This window comes from Nycticebus coucang, chromosome 6, assembly GCF_027406575.1.
Source record: "Nycticebus coucang isolate mNycCou1 chromosome 6, mNycCou1.pri, whole genome shotgun sequence".
In the NCBI taxonomy this organism is placed as follows: domain Eukaryota; kingdom Metazoa; phylum Chordata; class Mammalia; order Primates; family Lorisidae; genus Nycticebus; species Nycticebus coucang.
This window is the reverse complement of record NC_069785.1, coordinates 102,359,517-102,375,838: the sequence shown is the minus strand read 5'-3', so window position 1 is coordinate 102,375,838 and position 16,322 is coordinate 102,359,517.

Here is a 16,322-nt window from a genome sequence, read left to right as displayed (position 1 = left end):
TTAGTTTCATAGTAGGGCTGAGTACATTGGGTACTTTTTCTTCCATTCTTGAGATACTTTACTAAGAAGAATATGTTCCAGCTCCATCCATGTAAACATGAAAGAGGTAAAGTCTCCATCTTTCTTTAAGGCTGCATAATATTCCATGGTGTACATATACCACAATTCATTAATCCATTCATGGATCGATGGGCACTTGGGCTTTTTCCATGACTTAGCAATTATGAATTGGGCTGCAATAAACATTCTGGTACAAATATCTTTGTTATGTTGTGATTTTTGGTCTTCTGGGTATATGCCCAGCAGAGGAATTACAGGATTGAATGGCAGATCTATTTTTAGATCTCTGAGTGTTCTCCATATATCTTTCCAAAAGGAATGTATTAATTTGCATTCCCACCAGCAGTGCAGAAGTGTTCCCTTTTCTCCACATCCACGCGAACATCTCTGGTCTTGAGATTTTGTGATATAGGCTAGTCTCACTGGAGTTACATGATATCTCAAATAGTTTTCATTTGCATTTTTCTGATGATTAAAGATGATGAGCATTTTTTTATATGTCTGAAGGCTGTGCGCCTGTCTTCTTCAGAGAAGTTTCTCTTCAAATCCCTTGCCCAGCTTGCGATGGGATCCCTTGTTTTTTTCTTGCTGATGCGTTTGAGTTCTCTGTGGATTCTGGTTATTAAACCTTTGTCAGAGATATACCCTGCAAATATCTTCTCCCATTCTGAGGGCTGTTTGTTTGCTTTACTTACTGTGTTCTTGGTTGTGCAGAAGCTTTTTAGTTTGATCAAGTCCCAGTAGTATATTTTTGAAGCTGCTTCAATTGCCCGGGAGGTTCTCCTCATAAAATACTCGCCCAGACCAATTTCTTCAAGAGATTTCCCTGCACTCTCCTCTAGTATTTTTATAGTTTCATGTCTTAAGTTTAAATCTTTAATCCAATGAGAGTCTATCTTAGTTAATGGTGAAAGGTGTGGGTCCAATTTCAGTCTTCTGCAGGTTGCCAGCCAGTTCACCCAGCACCATTTGTTAAATAGGGAATCTTTTCCCCACTGAATGTTTTTAATTGGCTTGTCAAAAATCAAATAGCGGTAAGTAGCTGGATTCATCTCTTGGTTCTCTATTCTGTTCCAGATATCTACTTCTCTGTTTTTGTGCCAGTACCATGCTGTTTTGATCACTATCAATTTGTAGTAAAGTCTGAGGTCTGGTAGTGTGATTCCTCCTGTTTTGTTTTTATTTCTGAGTAATGTCTTGGCTATTCGAGGTTTTTTCTGATTCCATATAAAATGAAGTATTCTTTTTTCAAGATCTTTAAAATATGACAGTGGAGCTTTAATAGGGAGTGCGTTGAAATTATATATTGCTTTGGGTAGTATGGACATTTTGATAATGTTGATTCTTCCCAGCCATGAGCATGGTATGTTTTTCCATTTGTTAACATTTTCAGCTATTTCTTTTCTTAGAGTGTCATATTTCTCTTTATAGAGATCTTTCATGTCTTTTGTTAGGTAAATTCCCAAATATTTCATCTTCTTTGGCACTACTGTGAATGGGATAGAGTCCTTGACTGCTTTTTCAACTTGACTGTTGTTGGTGTAATAAAGGCTACCGATTTATGGATGTTGATTTTGTAACCTGAGACGCTGCTGTATTCCTTGATCACTTCTAGGAGTTTTGTAGTAGAGTCCCTAGTGTTTTCCAGATACACAATCATATCATCTGCGACGAGTGAAAGTTTGATCTTTCTGACCCTATATGAATACCCTTGATAGCCTTTTCTTCCCTAATTGTGGTGGCTAAAACTTCCATTACAATGTTGAAAAGCAATGGAGACAATGGGCAGCCTTGTCTGGTTCCTGATCTGAGTGGAAATGATTCCTAATTTAACTCCATTCAATATGATATTGGCTGTGGGTTTGCTGTAGATGGCCTCTATCAGTTTAAGAAAAGTCCCTTCTAGACCAATTTTCTTGAGTGTTCTGATCATGAAGGGATGCTGGATATTATCCAAAGCTTTTTCTGCATCAATTGAGAGAATCATATGGTCTTTGTTTTTTAATTTGTTTATGTGCTGAATTACATTTATAGATTTATGTATATTGAACCAGCCTTGAGACCCTGGGATAAAATCAACTTGGTCATGATGTATAATTTGTTTGACATGTTGCTGGATTCTGTTTGTTAGGATCTTGTTGAATATTTTTGCATTTATATTCATTGGTGATATTGGTCTATAATTTTCTGTTCTTGTTTGGTCTTTTCCTGGTTTGGGGATCAGGGTGATGTTTGCTTCATAGAATGTGTTGGGTAGTCTTCCATCTTTTTCTACCTTTTGGAACAGGTTGAGTAAAATAGGTACTAATTCCTCTTTAAAGGTTTGGTAGAATTCTGACGTAAAACCATCTGGTCCTGGGCTTTTCTTTTTAGGGAGGTTTTGCATAGTTGATGCTATTTCTGAACTTGATATGGGTCTGTTCAACATTTCCACTTGATTCTGGCTAAGTCTTGGAAGGTGGCGTGCTTCCAAGTATCGGTCAATTTCCTTCAGATTTTCATATTTCTGAGAATAAAGTTTCTTGTAATGTTCATTAAGGATTTTTTGGATTTCTGAGGAGTCTGTTGTTCTTTCGTCTTTGTTGTTTCTGATTGATGAGATTAGAGATTTTACTCTTTTTTTCTGATTAGGTTGGCCAGAGGTTTATCTATTTTGTTGACATTTTCAAAAAACCAGCTTTTTGATTTATTGATCTGTTGTATTATTCTTTTGTTTTCAATTTCATTTAATTATGCTCTAATTTTGGTTCTTTTCTTCTACTGGGTTTGGGGTTGGAATGTTCTTTCTTTTCCAGTTGCTTGAGATGTCCCATTAAGTTGTTAACTTCCTCTCTTTCCGTTCTCTTGAGGAAGGCTTGCAGTGCTATAAATTTCCCTCTTAGAACTGCCTTTGCGGTGTCCCAGAGGTTCTGATAGTTTGTGTCTTCATTGTCGTTTTGTTCCAAAAAATTGGCGATTTCTTTCTTAATCTCATCTCTGACCCAGCTATCATTCAGCATAAGGTTATTTAACTTCCATGTTTTTGTATGAGTATGCAGATTCCTGTTGTTACTCAATTCAAGTTTTATTCCATGATGGTCTGAGAAGATGCAAGGAATAATTTCTATTCCTTTAAATTTACTGAGGTTAGACTTGTGACCTAAAATGTGGTCAATTTTGGAGTAAGTTCCGTGGGCTGATGAGAAGTATGTGTATGCAGTTTTGTTGGGATGAAATGTTCTGTAGATGTCTGCTAAATCTAAATATTGGATGGTTAGGTTTAAAACTAAGATTTCTTTGCTCAGCTTCTTGCTGGAGGATCGATCCAACACTGACAAAGGAGTGTTGAAATCTCCAACGATTATGGAGCTGGAGGAAATCAAGTTACTCATGTCTGTTAGAGTTTCTCTTATAAATTGAGGTGCATTCTGGTTGGGTGCATAGATATTAATAATTGAGATCTCATCATATTGAGTATTACCCTTAACAAATATGAAGTGACCATTCTTGTCCTTCCTTACTTTTGATGCTTTAAAGCCTACTGTATCTGCAAATAAAATTGCAACACCTGCTTTTTTCTGATTACCATTTGCCTGAAATATGGATGACCATCCTTTCACCCTGAGTCTGTATTTGTCTTTTAAGTTAAGATGTGACTCTTGTATGCAACAAATATCTGGCTTGAGTTTTTGTATCCAGTCAGCTAACCTATGCCTCTTTAGAGGACAGTTTAAGCCATTCACATTAATGGAGAGTATTAATAAGTATGGTGGAATTTTGGGTATCAAGTTTTTCAAAGGTCCAGTGGACATTTTTAATCCTTTCACCAGTGTGGGAGTTGGAGTTTGATCCGAAGTTTCTGAGTGAGTTTACTTTTGTGGTATAGGATTGGGTTGGTCATTGTGGAGGATAGGTCTGAGAATATCCTGAAGAGCTGGTTTACTTATGGCAAATTTTTTCAACATATGAATGTCATTGAAGTATTTAATTTCTCTATCATAAATGAAACTCAGTTTAGCTGGATACAAGATCCTGGGTTGAAAGTTATTTTGCTTTAGGAGATTAAAAGTTGATGACCACCCTCTTCTGGCTTGAAAATTTTCAGCACAGAGATCTGCAGTTATTCTAGTATTCTTTCCTTTGTACGTAATAGTTTTCTTTTGCCAGGCTGCTTTGAGAATCTTCTCTTTCATGTTAACTTTAGTGAAGCTAATTATGATATGCCTGGGGGATGACTTATTGGGGTTGAATCGTGCTGGGGTTCTGAAGCTGTCTGCTATCTGAATTTCAGATTCTCTAGGCATGTCTGGAAAATTTTCTTTCATAATTTCATGCAGAAGGGCCTCTGTGCCCTTCGAGGCCACTTCATCATTCTCAGAAATCCCAATTATTCGTATATTGCTTTTCTTCGAATTATCTGAGAGTTCTCTGGTCCGTTTTTGCTCTCCATTTCTCTTCCTCTTTGAGAGATTGGGAGCGTTCGAAGACTTTATCTTCAATGTCAGAAATCCTTTCTTCTGCTTGCTCCATTCTGTTGCTGAGGGATTCTACTGTATTTTTCATGTCTTTGAGGGCTGTAAATTCTTGCTTCAGTGTGTCTAAGTCTTTGGTGGTTTTGTCTTTAAATTCGTTAAATTCTTGAGACAACTTTTGAATTTCTCCTTGAAATCCTAATTCCATTTTATTAATCTTGTCTGCAATCCAAATTCTGAATTCGATTTCTGACATCTCAGCCTGTTGTTTATGAATGGGATCTTCAATCACATCTGCCGTATCATTCCTTGTGGGGGTTGATCTACTCTGGTTATTCATTTTACCAGAGTTTTTCTGCTGATTCTGCCCCATGGTTATTTTACTCCCTTTGATTTTTCCCCTGGGGCTTTATCAAGGGCCCATACAATGCTGTGGCCTGAGAAACTGGGGCCCTGTCTTGTGTGGTGGGGCTAAGTGGTTCTGTCTTATTTTCAGCTTGTTTCTATTCGATCCTATTGTAACGTTTACTCTGGCTTGAAGTCTCAGCTATGTGGAAAAACCAGCAATTAAGTCACCCCGCCCGCCCACCTCTGGTACCAGTTTAAAAAGGAAAATCAAACCTTCCTACAACCGCATACCCAGGGCACTGACTGAAAAGTCCTTAGTCTATTAGTTCATTTCAAAAGGTCCAAATCAATTGTCTCAATCTGCACCTGTCTCGGGTGGGAGAGTTCAAGAGGTCTCTGGGAACTGGATCACCGGGGTCTGGTGACTCCTCTGATATGGCTTATTCCAGTGCTGCGTGGAGTCAGGAGGAGCCACCTAGCAAATAGATCAGTCTGAGAAGGTTGATGTCTCCTTCCCCACTTTGCCCCTCCATCAGACCCTGTCACTGGTATCTCTGCAGATGGCTAACCCAGTTGCCTGTAGTGAACAGATACTCCAGGGGTTTGCATCTGCCTGAATTGCAAGGAAGTCTGCCAGGCCCCCGCAGTCTGCTGCTATCTAGCAGGAGGAGATGTGGCCTGACATCTTTGAGTACTTGATGCAGATGGTGGGAGGGAGGTGTTCACTCAGGCTTAGCCCCGTCCCTGATTGATGTTGCTAACAGAACAGAACAGAACAGAACAGACAACTTTGTGAGAGATCTCCCAAGAATCCAGACTCCTGGGGGGCAGGCCCCCAGACCCCCGAGTGAGAGTGAGGGGAAGCTAGAGTTTCATTCAGTTTTATGCCTGGCCATATTGTTGCCCGGGGAGGGCTGCTGCACCACACCGCAGGGAAGTGCCGCCAAGGCGTGACTCTCCCTCAGCCGAGTGCCCTCTCCTGGAGTGCCCTCTCCTCACTCGCGTGTCTCAGAGTCAGCGCTGGCCAGTCGCAGCTCAGGCACTGTGTACTCCCCTCAAGAAATCACCCAAGGATCCAAACTCCTGAGGGACAGGCCCCCAGACCCCGAGTGAGAGTGGGGGGAGTGCTGAGAGCTCAGCGGGGAAGCTAGAGCTTCATTCAGTTTTATGCCTGGCCGTATTGATGCACGGGGAGGGCTGCTGCACTGCACCGCAGGGAAGGGCCATTGAGGCGTGACTCCCGCTCAGCCCGGTGCCCTCTCCACACTCACGTGCCTCAGAGTCAGCGCTGACCAGTTGCAGCTCTGGGACTGTCCACTCCCCTTGAGAAATCACCCAAGAATCCGAACTCCTTGGGGACAGGCCTCCAGACCTCAGTGAGCGGGAAGGGAGTGTTGGGGATTCAGGGTTGTTGGCAAAGGATTTTTAAAGTTTTATACAGTTTTATGCCTGGCAGGAGAATGCCATGGCACCCTAGTAGGGGAGGTAGGTCCAGTTTTTAGAAGGTCTGTCCCGTGGAGTGTAGTGGGAGGGCCTTTAATTTCTGCCCGTTTGTTTAATTGTGGGGCTCTTGAGCCGGTCTCATGGGGGAGGGGGACTCCCATCCGCTTGGTGGTGGATTTTGTACCTTTTGTTTGCGTCCTTGTGATCACAGCTTGCCTCAGCAGTGTTGATGTGCGTTCTTCAACCTTCTCTCTTGGTGCGGCTCAAATCCACCAGGATACTTACTAAATTCCTGTCCCTTAACTCTCCTTCTGGACAGGAGCCTCTGTTGAAAACTGGCTTCAGTCTGCCATCTTGTCTCTCCCCCAGCTCCTCATTTTAAAACAAAAATAAAATATTGGAATTCTCTTCTATGCTTATAAAGAGAGATAGTTCTGTTAAAAAACCAAGATACTATACATGCTCCAGCCATTAAGATTGATTACAACCTAAATAGGATGTTCTTACTTGACAGATTTACTCCCGCTAGGCTTGGAAGAAGCCTGTGGGAAGTGGGGTGGGGAATGCCCCTAGAATCGTATCATCTTATCCAAAATTTTAACTTGTCCTTTGCACACACCTTCCTAGCCCTTCCTTCTTCTACCCTCAGCTTTGTCTTTATTTGTTTAGCATGGAGTCGGCAAACTATAGTCCTGGCCCACTGCCTAGTTTTGTACAGCCTATGAGCTAAGAATAGCTTTTACATTTTCAAATAGCTGAGAAAAAAAGATTATTTTATGACACGTGAAAATTATGTGAAGTTTTAATTACAGTTCCATGAATAGAGTTTTATTAGAACACAGCTATGCCCATTTGTCAATGGCTGTTTTTCTGTCACAAAGTCTGAGTAGTGTGGATGAGACCGTATAGTCATCAAAGCATCAAATATATACTGTCTGGCCCTTTGTAGAGAAATTTGTGGGCCCCTGGTTTAATCTAACCTTATTTCTTTTCCTTGTACTAAGTCTCATATGTTGGCTCTGTTTGTGTCTATCCAAATCTGTTCCATTTATCTGGGAACCAATGTATTCATTCACACTTTTTCCATCTCCCTGATCATTGAACTTGCACTCCTACCTACACTGTTCTTGCAGGCCACTGGCCTTGTTCCACCTACAGCATCCTGAATAGACTTGCCTTATCTCAAAGATTCTCACCAAGGCTATACTTAATCACTTTATCTCTGGTACAATTTTCACTCCCCTGGAACTCTGTTTCATAGTCTATCCACAGTCCTCTCTGCAAAAGACTTAGCAGACTTGATCTCAGGAGCCCTGGCCTCACGTTGTCATCTGTCACCTTCCAGAGGCTCACTCAGATGGAGACCCAGGGCCATGTCTCTGGACAATGAGCTGCTGTTAGCTCACCTCCTCTTTGCCCTTCCAACTAAATCTCTTGGCTTCAGGAAGAAATTCTATGGGCTCCAACATTTTTCGCTTTCTCTAAATATTTTAACACAACTAATCAAAACAAAACTGTTTTTTGTTGATGCAGGGTTTTTTTTTTTTCTATGATAAAGTATTAAAGGCTTTTGTCACAGTAGTTCTATTAAAGCCACATGGTTAAGACACATCTATGACTAATGTTGTCAACATTCCTTCTGTCCCTCAAATTTGTTTTTGTAAACAATTTTTGATTTTCCATGGAAATGGGAGGGTGCGGTGGACCATGAATCAGAGCGATCGACTTATAACACTTCCTGCAATTCTCTGCCCGACTCTTGGACTAAGAAGCAGGTTTGACTCTTTGAGTTGCTTTCTTTCCTCCTTGTCCCTACATACCCTCTATAGACAGGGACATCAACAAAGCAGGAAGAACTCAAGTGCAACTGCACAAGGAAAAAGAATAGAAGCAAGGGACCTTGATAATCCTCCAGGGAACAAATCGGGGTTCTAATATTTCAGGGAGCAGGATTAGAAGAAGAGCTGTGTTATATTCTCAAGGTTTGGTGAATTGCATGCTCTTTATTACTTTTGCAATTAAAAAAAAACTTATTTAAAAAACAAGAATCAGCTTATAGCTTTAACTCTGCTGGAGATGAACATGAACAGAAACGTGACCTACGTAATCAAGATGTGTTCAGGTAGTCATTAACTCTAGTCTCAGTTATATCAATAAAGGATTAATTTATTCAGACTTCTGTGTTAGGACCAATACTTTTTAAGAAACTTGAAAAGACATTGTCCCTTTATAAGGGAAACTGAAACTCCAGCAAAATCAGGGGCTCAGCATGGTCAGCCAGATGGCACGAACCCCTCATCTGTGCATGTCCACGCACCGTACTTTGTTGAATGGGCTGCTATATTGTTGACTCTGAGAATCCCAAACATACTGCCAGGGAGTCCCAGGCCTTCCTGAATCTTAGGCTCCTCTTCTAGGAGTTGGGAGTCACTGAACCTTGAGAAGTGACACTCTGACATCTCTGGGAATCCCAAGTTTCAGCAGTATATCTGTGCATAGCATGTAACTGGAATGTGAAAACCTATAGCTGGTGACTCCAGAGTCACCTACAGTCTGCCTTTCCACTGACAATACAGACCTGCACTGTGTTCCCTTCCCAGGTGACCTCCATACACCGCCAGGGATCATTGCCTCTGAAAGAAACTATAAGCTCAGTGGAGGAAAACAATTGTCAGCAATTTCTATCTATGTTCTCCAAATGAAACTAAATCTTCCCCCCAAAGGGGGGAAAAATGGAGAGATGACCACTATCAATTAAGAGACAGAAAAACTGTCTATGTAATGTCAATCTAGATTATGTTCAACTGCAAATTATAGTAACTCACTATAGCGGCTTATGCAAATAACGGTTTATTTCTCTCACATAATTTCATGTAGGCAATCAATGTCCAAGGCACCATCTTTCCTTCCACATCACCATTTTTAGCATGTTGCTTTTTACTCTCACGTTGTTACCTCAGAGTCAAAAGAGAGCTGCTCCAGACCCAGCCTCACTACCGTGTTCCAGGTGGAAAATAAAGTGAAATGGAGGGAAGGAAAACAAAAACAAAATGAAAAAGAAAAGAAGAAAACGAAAGCATTTTCCAGAAATCCTTAGCAGACTTCTGCCTGTATCTAATTATCTGGAACCCAATCACATAGCAATCCCTAGCTTCAAGGCAGATTGGGAAAATGAGTATTTTACCTTCACACATCACCACTCTGAATAAAATTTGTGTTCCCTTAGTAAGGAAGAAAGGAAGAGTGAAAATTGAGTAAACAGCTAGAGGTGTCTACCATTACATGTATAATTTCCAGTGAAGAGTTCATAAACTACCCTGTTTCCCCGAAAATAAGACATCCTCTGAAAATAAGACCTACTTACAGGAAAGATAAGATGTCCCCTGAAAATAAGACCTAGCGCATCTTTGGGAGCACACCTTAAAATAAGACACTGTCTTATTTTCGGGGAAACAGGGTATATATTTATGCACAGCTGTCATCTGGGCTTCTGATCACAGAAAGTCTGTTTCCATGTGCTATTAAGCACTTCACTGTATTCAATCCATCTGAACCTTGTTCACATTCAAGAGATGTTTGGTATCTTAAACTCCAGTCTGCATGAGCTGATTTTAATCCAGCCGTTCTTAAAACAATGATCTTCAGGTTATTGAATTAAAATGTAGTCTAAAGCTTGCATTATGTTAAAACTACTATACTATGGAAAGAACATATGGAATGATCTGTGAAAGTAAAACCAATTATTTTATTTTATGATGTAATGAGAATTTCTCTGAACTTGGTGCCAGCGCTGACATTTCTTCTAGGATAAGGCTGATTCATTCATTGTTTTTGAAAACTCTGGGTTAAGCACGCTTGCTTGCCTCTTCACATCTTGGGATTCTAAATTGCCAGATCTTAATGAAAAGAGTTTCAGATCCATACGGAAGACAATTGAAAATCCAATCTTCTCTAAGGATGAGGTTTGGCTGCCCAGATTTGATGTGCTGTTACAAAATCATTTTATTTTTTTCACATCCAGATTCAGTTGAGGCTGTGGAATTCCAATTGCAACTGAAATTCGCACAGCTGGCCTTCATTTGTAGCTGCTAAGTTAAATAAAACCAATATCTGCTACCTTTCCTTTTATGAAGAAGAGAAGAGAACATATTCAGACAAAATGAACATTCTTTGTAAGTCGGGGAGAAGAAACCCTACTTTTATTGAATACCTATCACGAACCAGACCCTGTGCTAAACTCTTTGTGTATTTGCAAAGTTAATGATACCTTGGTTTGCTATTCCTCTATGAAGAGAACCTTCTCAGAACAGACTCAGCCATGCTTAAAAATCCTAAATCAAACCTGAGAAGTTAAGTTGTACAGCAACGTAGGTGGACAGAACTTGTGTAGTGTCTTTGTGATTAAAATAGTTTATCTTACTCAAAAAGCTTGTGGTCAACCCAATTCACCCACTTCTCTCCTAGCCTCTCCCCCACCCATGATGAATTTTATGATGTTTCTTCTCTAAGTTCCTCCTACTCACCCAAATTGGAAGGATCTTATACGTTGCTTATATGAATCACAGTGCTATGTATGTGTGCTGAGATATGTCCGTAGGGAGTCAAAGTGTCAATTTAATTTCATTTTTTAACCATCTCTATCCATAATTGGAAGATAAAGACTTTGTTCTTATTTCAAGTTCTATACCCTAAAGGCATGCAGGTCACAAAGTTTGACCAGCAAGTTCCAGAAAACTTTCTAAAAACGGAAAATTTCTATGTAATGGAATGTATTTCAGAGCATAGAAAAAAATGGAAAAATTCTCCAATTTATTTTACTGGCCTAGAAAAACCCTCATAACAAAGCTAGAGGAGAATAACTAAAAAATGAAGCTTATAAACCATTTCACTTACATCTATGAATATTCTAAATATTAGGCTAATAAGTTTAAAATGTCCACTTTCCTTAAGTGCTAAGTTTGAGAGTTGATAGCTCTGACATTTCACTTTGACACTTCTTGTTTCATTTTTATTATAAAGGTACATCCTCATTCTTTCAAATGTACGTTTTGGCTTGTGATTATCTTTTACATTTTTTAAAGAATTTTTTGTGAAACTATAAGTAAGTCAAAAATTCATGTTATTTTTAAATATGAGTTCCAATTATAGAACCAATGCACCACAGACAGCTTGAAATATCAACAAAGTATTTCGGAAGGACGTGGCTAATGAATGCACAGTACAGCAATGGTTTGAGAAGTTCCATTCTGGTGATTTTAATCCTGGAAATGAGCGACGTGGACGACCTAAAACCAAGGTGGACAACGATGAGCTGAAAGCTGCAGTGGAAGCGAGTCCATCTCATCTCAGCCTACACATGGATTAGCAGCAAGGGTGGACATTACTTTCCTAATAATATTGGACTACTGAAACAAATCAGCAAGGGAAAGAAGCTGAATAGGCGAGTTCCACACAAATTAAACAAGTATCAGAAGCGAAATCATCTTGGAAGAAAAGTCATCTTGAAGCTTGCCTGTCTTGCTGTCACAACATAAAGGCGAATCATTCCTACACTGTATTGCTATGTGTAAAAAATCACTTCTTTTTGATAATTGCAAGCCTTGGACACGATGGTTGGATAAAGATGAGGTGCCAAAACATGGTTCAAAACTGAATATACAGTATTCATCAAAAAAACTTTATGGTGTCTGTTTGGTGGTCCAGCGCTGGTGTTATCCACTACAGCTTCATGAAACCTGGTCAGCTGATTACGCAGATGTCTGCTGCAACCAACTGGATGGCATGATGAGGACACTTCTGATTAACAGTGGAGTCTGGTCAATAGAGACAGGCCAAATCTCTCTCAAGCCAGCACTGTTGCACAAACTACAGCAGCTGGACTGGGAAACTGTCATCCACCATATTCATCAGATCTTGCACCCACTGACTACCTCTCCTTCCAGGCTTTGGAACCTGGAATACAATCCATGGAAAGCGCCTTTTGAGATTTCATCACCACTTGCTCTTCAGGCTTCCTTGCTGCTGAAACAAACAAGATGGCAAAACTGTGTTGACAGTTTAGGCACATACTTTGATTAACTGTACTGCTTCTTGTTCAAGATACAATAGATCAAACTTTTGATTTGAGATCAGACAATTCAGATTTAATAACTGAATAAAATGTTACCCAATCAAATTACAAATTAAAAGAACATTGCTCCAAAATTCATCCCTCAGAATATAAGAATGATTTAGAATTAGGAAATCTAGCAACAGAATTTAAACCTTAATTCACACACAGGAATGATATACGGCCTCTTCCCTGTGGAGCAAGGAAGAAGAGGAACAGAGTTCAGTGCACAGTTGAGAAACATGAGCAGGGAAGGCCAGGGGTAAAGAAGCCAACTTGCAGATTTCATTTTTCACACTTCTTGTCAAAATTTTAAAAGATTAATACTATCCAGTATAGTCAAGCATGTGGGAAAACAGGCACCTTCATATTCTAATGAGTAGGCATATGGCCGTATGTGGCTTCCTGACAGGGATACGTTCTGTGAGGTGGGTCCTTAAGCAATTGCATCATTGTACAACATCAAAGAGAGTCCTGTGCTCACGCAGACCTGAACGGTCGGGTCCACTACACGCTGGGCTGCAGAGTGGAGCCCATTGCTCCTAGGCCACAAGCCTGGACAGCATGTTACTGTCTCAAATACTGTAGACAGTGGTAATACCTTGATATCTGTGTATCTAAACATACCCAAACATGGATCCAGTAAAAACATAGCATTATAATCTTATGATCACTGTCTCATCTATGCAGTCTGTTGTTGACCAAAACATCATTACACAGCTTATGATTGCATTTTAGTACAGTCTCCATGGAAGGCAATTAGCAGTTGTTTATCAAAATTTAAAATATGCGTACCCTATTCACCCAAAAATTCAACTAAGGACTTTAACCTAAAGAAGTATTTGCATTTGTCTATGAAAATATATACAGACTCTTGTCTGGGCACATAATGGCTCACGCTTATAATCCTAGTACTTTGGGAGGCTAAAGCAGGAAGATTGCTTGAGGTCAGGAGTTTGAGATCAGACTAAGCAAGAGCGAGACCCAATCTTTACAAAAACTAGAAATATTAGCTGGGCGTGGTAGCAAATGCCTATAGTCCCAGCTACTCAGGAGGCTGAGGCAGGAGGATCACTTGATCCCAGTACCCCTTATAGACCAGTGCCCCAGGAACCAATTTGACTGGTCTGCTCCTTAGTCTGAAGGCATAAAAGGAGTATGTCATTCTCTCTCCCTAAATTCATGACAACTTCTTCTTTCACTCATTAGGAGATGAATGTGCTCGCTTCAAAATGAGACTGGATTTTCAAGTTTTACATAATTTGGGTGTTCAGTAAAGACAACTACTTGAGTATTACTTCCTGACATTTTCTTCTGAGCAGTTGCTGCTAATATTTATTGAAGATCAACTTGGCTCTGTTTTTTCCAGTTTCCATTGAAGGGTGAAATTCATTCATCTCAGTGCATCTGATACTATTGTAAATGCATCCCTGGAAGCGCAGCGTGGTGTAGTAGGCCATCCATTAGGCCTTAATTTTGCTTAAGATCACAGGCTGCAAAGTATCATGCTTCAGTTTAAGAAAATGATGGCTGCAAAAAACAATCTTGCTAGCGATCCCCTGAGTGTGCACCCTGGATTTTGGCACCTTCTCAAGAGAAGAAAGTTTTTAAGTGAGGAGGCAGGATGACTAATGTTTCCATGGGTAAAAAGATCATTTATTTCCATACAAATAAAAAGCCACTTGGCTCTCAACAAAGATCAGGAGGTTGAAATTGAAGAAAACAAAATGAATAAACATGGAAAGGATATCTGGGGTCAAAGAAGAATAACTCTGTTCCCCAAGTTACAAAGACAAATAACCTTAAAAATGAGAACATGACACTTTAAAAAGTAAATCTTATTTATTCAAAGGAGGCAGGGGCTCAGAAGGGAGAAGGAATAGGGGACCTATTGATACAGCATGGCAGAGACCAGACCTCACTGCTGTGCCACTTTTTAATGTTTTCGGAATGGTAGCCTAAAATGAGTGCTGGTAGTGCCCTCCCGCTCATTCCCTTCCCTTAACTTTGTGCAGGACTCCCACCCTGTGGAGTGTAGAAGGCAGTAAGTATCTTGGTCAATAGCTGTGTTTTCCAGTCTGGGTCTACTGCCCAAGGCCACTCATGGCATTGACTTGGCCTTAATTGACTGCTCCATGGCCACCACCTCAAGTCCCTGGATCTCTGAGTTTTGGGGGGGTTTTTTGGGGGGGAGGGAGGGGAGGGTTATTTGTTTGTTCTGATGGGCTGTTGTCCACTTCACATTTGTTGCATTGTTGTCTGGAATTGTGGGGAGGGTTAGAGAAAGTAAATAAAAGAAAATTCCTCAAAGTGTCTGTGAAGTTTTTGTGACACTCTTTCTTATTTTCTAACTTGTATATAGATTTTCACCCTTTATACTTCTTTGGTTACTAGAAAGAGGAAAGAATACAGAAATAAAGATTAGTTCAAATCACCATCTCGAGCTAGACATAGCAGATTCCTTTCACATCCACACCCTATTTTTAACTGCTTATTTATTCTTGAGGGCTGAGTGGAAACATCTACCTCTGACTGCTATTTGCCCAGAAATCATGGAGAAGCTTCATGAACCCACACTCCATGGCTTGCTGCACAGCAGGCTTCACCCAGGCTGTTTAAGGCCGGCAGTGCTGGGGCATGTGGGCAAGCGTACCTGAGGGAGGGCTTTGGTCTCCAATCAATTTCGCTTAACTGTGCTCCAAAGGGCATGTTTGCCTCCCCTCATCTCCATATCAGGTGTGCAGTGTGGTCATATCAAGTCTCTTTCTCAATGCTTCACCTGCCAGCTTGAGTGAGTGTCCCTCTACCTTAAAGAGGCAAGGGGCCCACTTATATTGGTAGGAAATCCTAGTTCAGGAAAATAAATTTATGTGGGGTGCACACAGAAAGAGAGTAATCTGTCTCAGAAACAAGTGACTCTGCCCAAAGTTTTCTGTTTGGTTGACAGAAGTGGCTCTCTAGGCCACAGCACTTATAGTTCTATGCGATGGTCCAAAGACCCCTTATTCCTGGTCCCATCCACGCCACCCTGCAAAGAGGGTCATCTCAGGTTGGTAAAGACATGATTCATACTCACAAAATAATAGTGCTATACCTTTCTACAATAGTAATATTGGTTAAATACTGAAAAATTATTATAAAAAAATGGAAAGGTATTTTTAGTGAATTACTTAAATGCACAAATTTCAGTTTATGGAAACAAGTAAGCAAAAATAAACAGAAAAGAAGTAAGGAGAATTTAAACAATATAATCACTAAGGGCAAGTTAATGGATATCAATTGAGATCTACATTTTTAAAACAGATAACACACCAGGGTCTAGAGGATGTTAAAGATTTAGTTTTGTTCAAAAAAATAAATTAGAACATATTTAAGAAGCAGAAATAATAGATATCACTTTTTTGATAAAAAGTAATATATAGATGCTGTTAATAAAATAAATTAGAATATAACTGTGCTGTCAATTGTTAATAGAAAAATCCTATTAAACATGTATTGCCACTTTGTTTCTGGTTTCTGAGAAGCCATCAAATGTAGACAAACTACTATTTTAATAGCAGATTTGTTAAGACTTTTAGAAAAAGCAAACTAATTATACTAAGAAATTCTTACATGATGTACATTTGGGCCAGAAATTGATGTTGCATGCATTGTTTAGTTTAAATAAAAACTGGCATTCTGATATATTTTTCTGACTTTTAAAATTATGCTAAAATACACATCACAAGAAATTTGCAATTAACCATTTTTTTTTTTTTTGTAGGGACAACAGTCTCACTGTACCGCCCTTGGGTAGAGTGCCATGACGTCACACAGCTCACAGCAACCTCTAACTCTTTGGCTTACACGATTCTCTTGCCTCAGCCTCCCAAGCAGCTAGGACTACAGGCATCCACCACAACGCTCAGCTG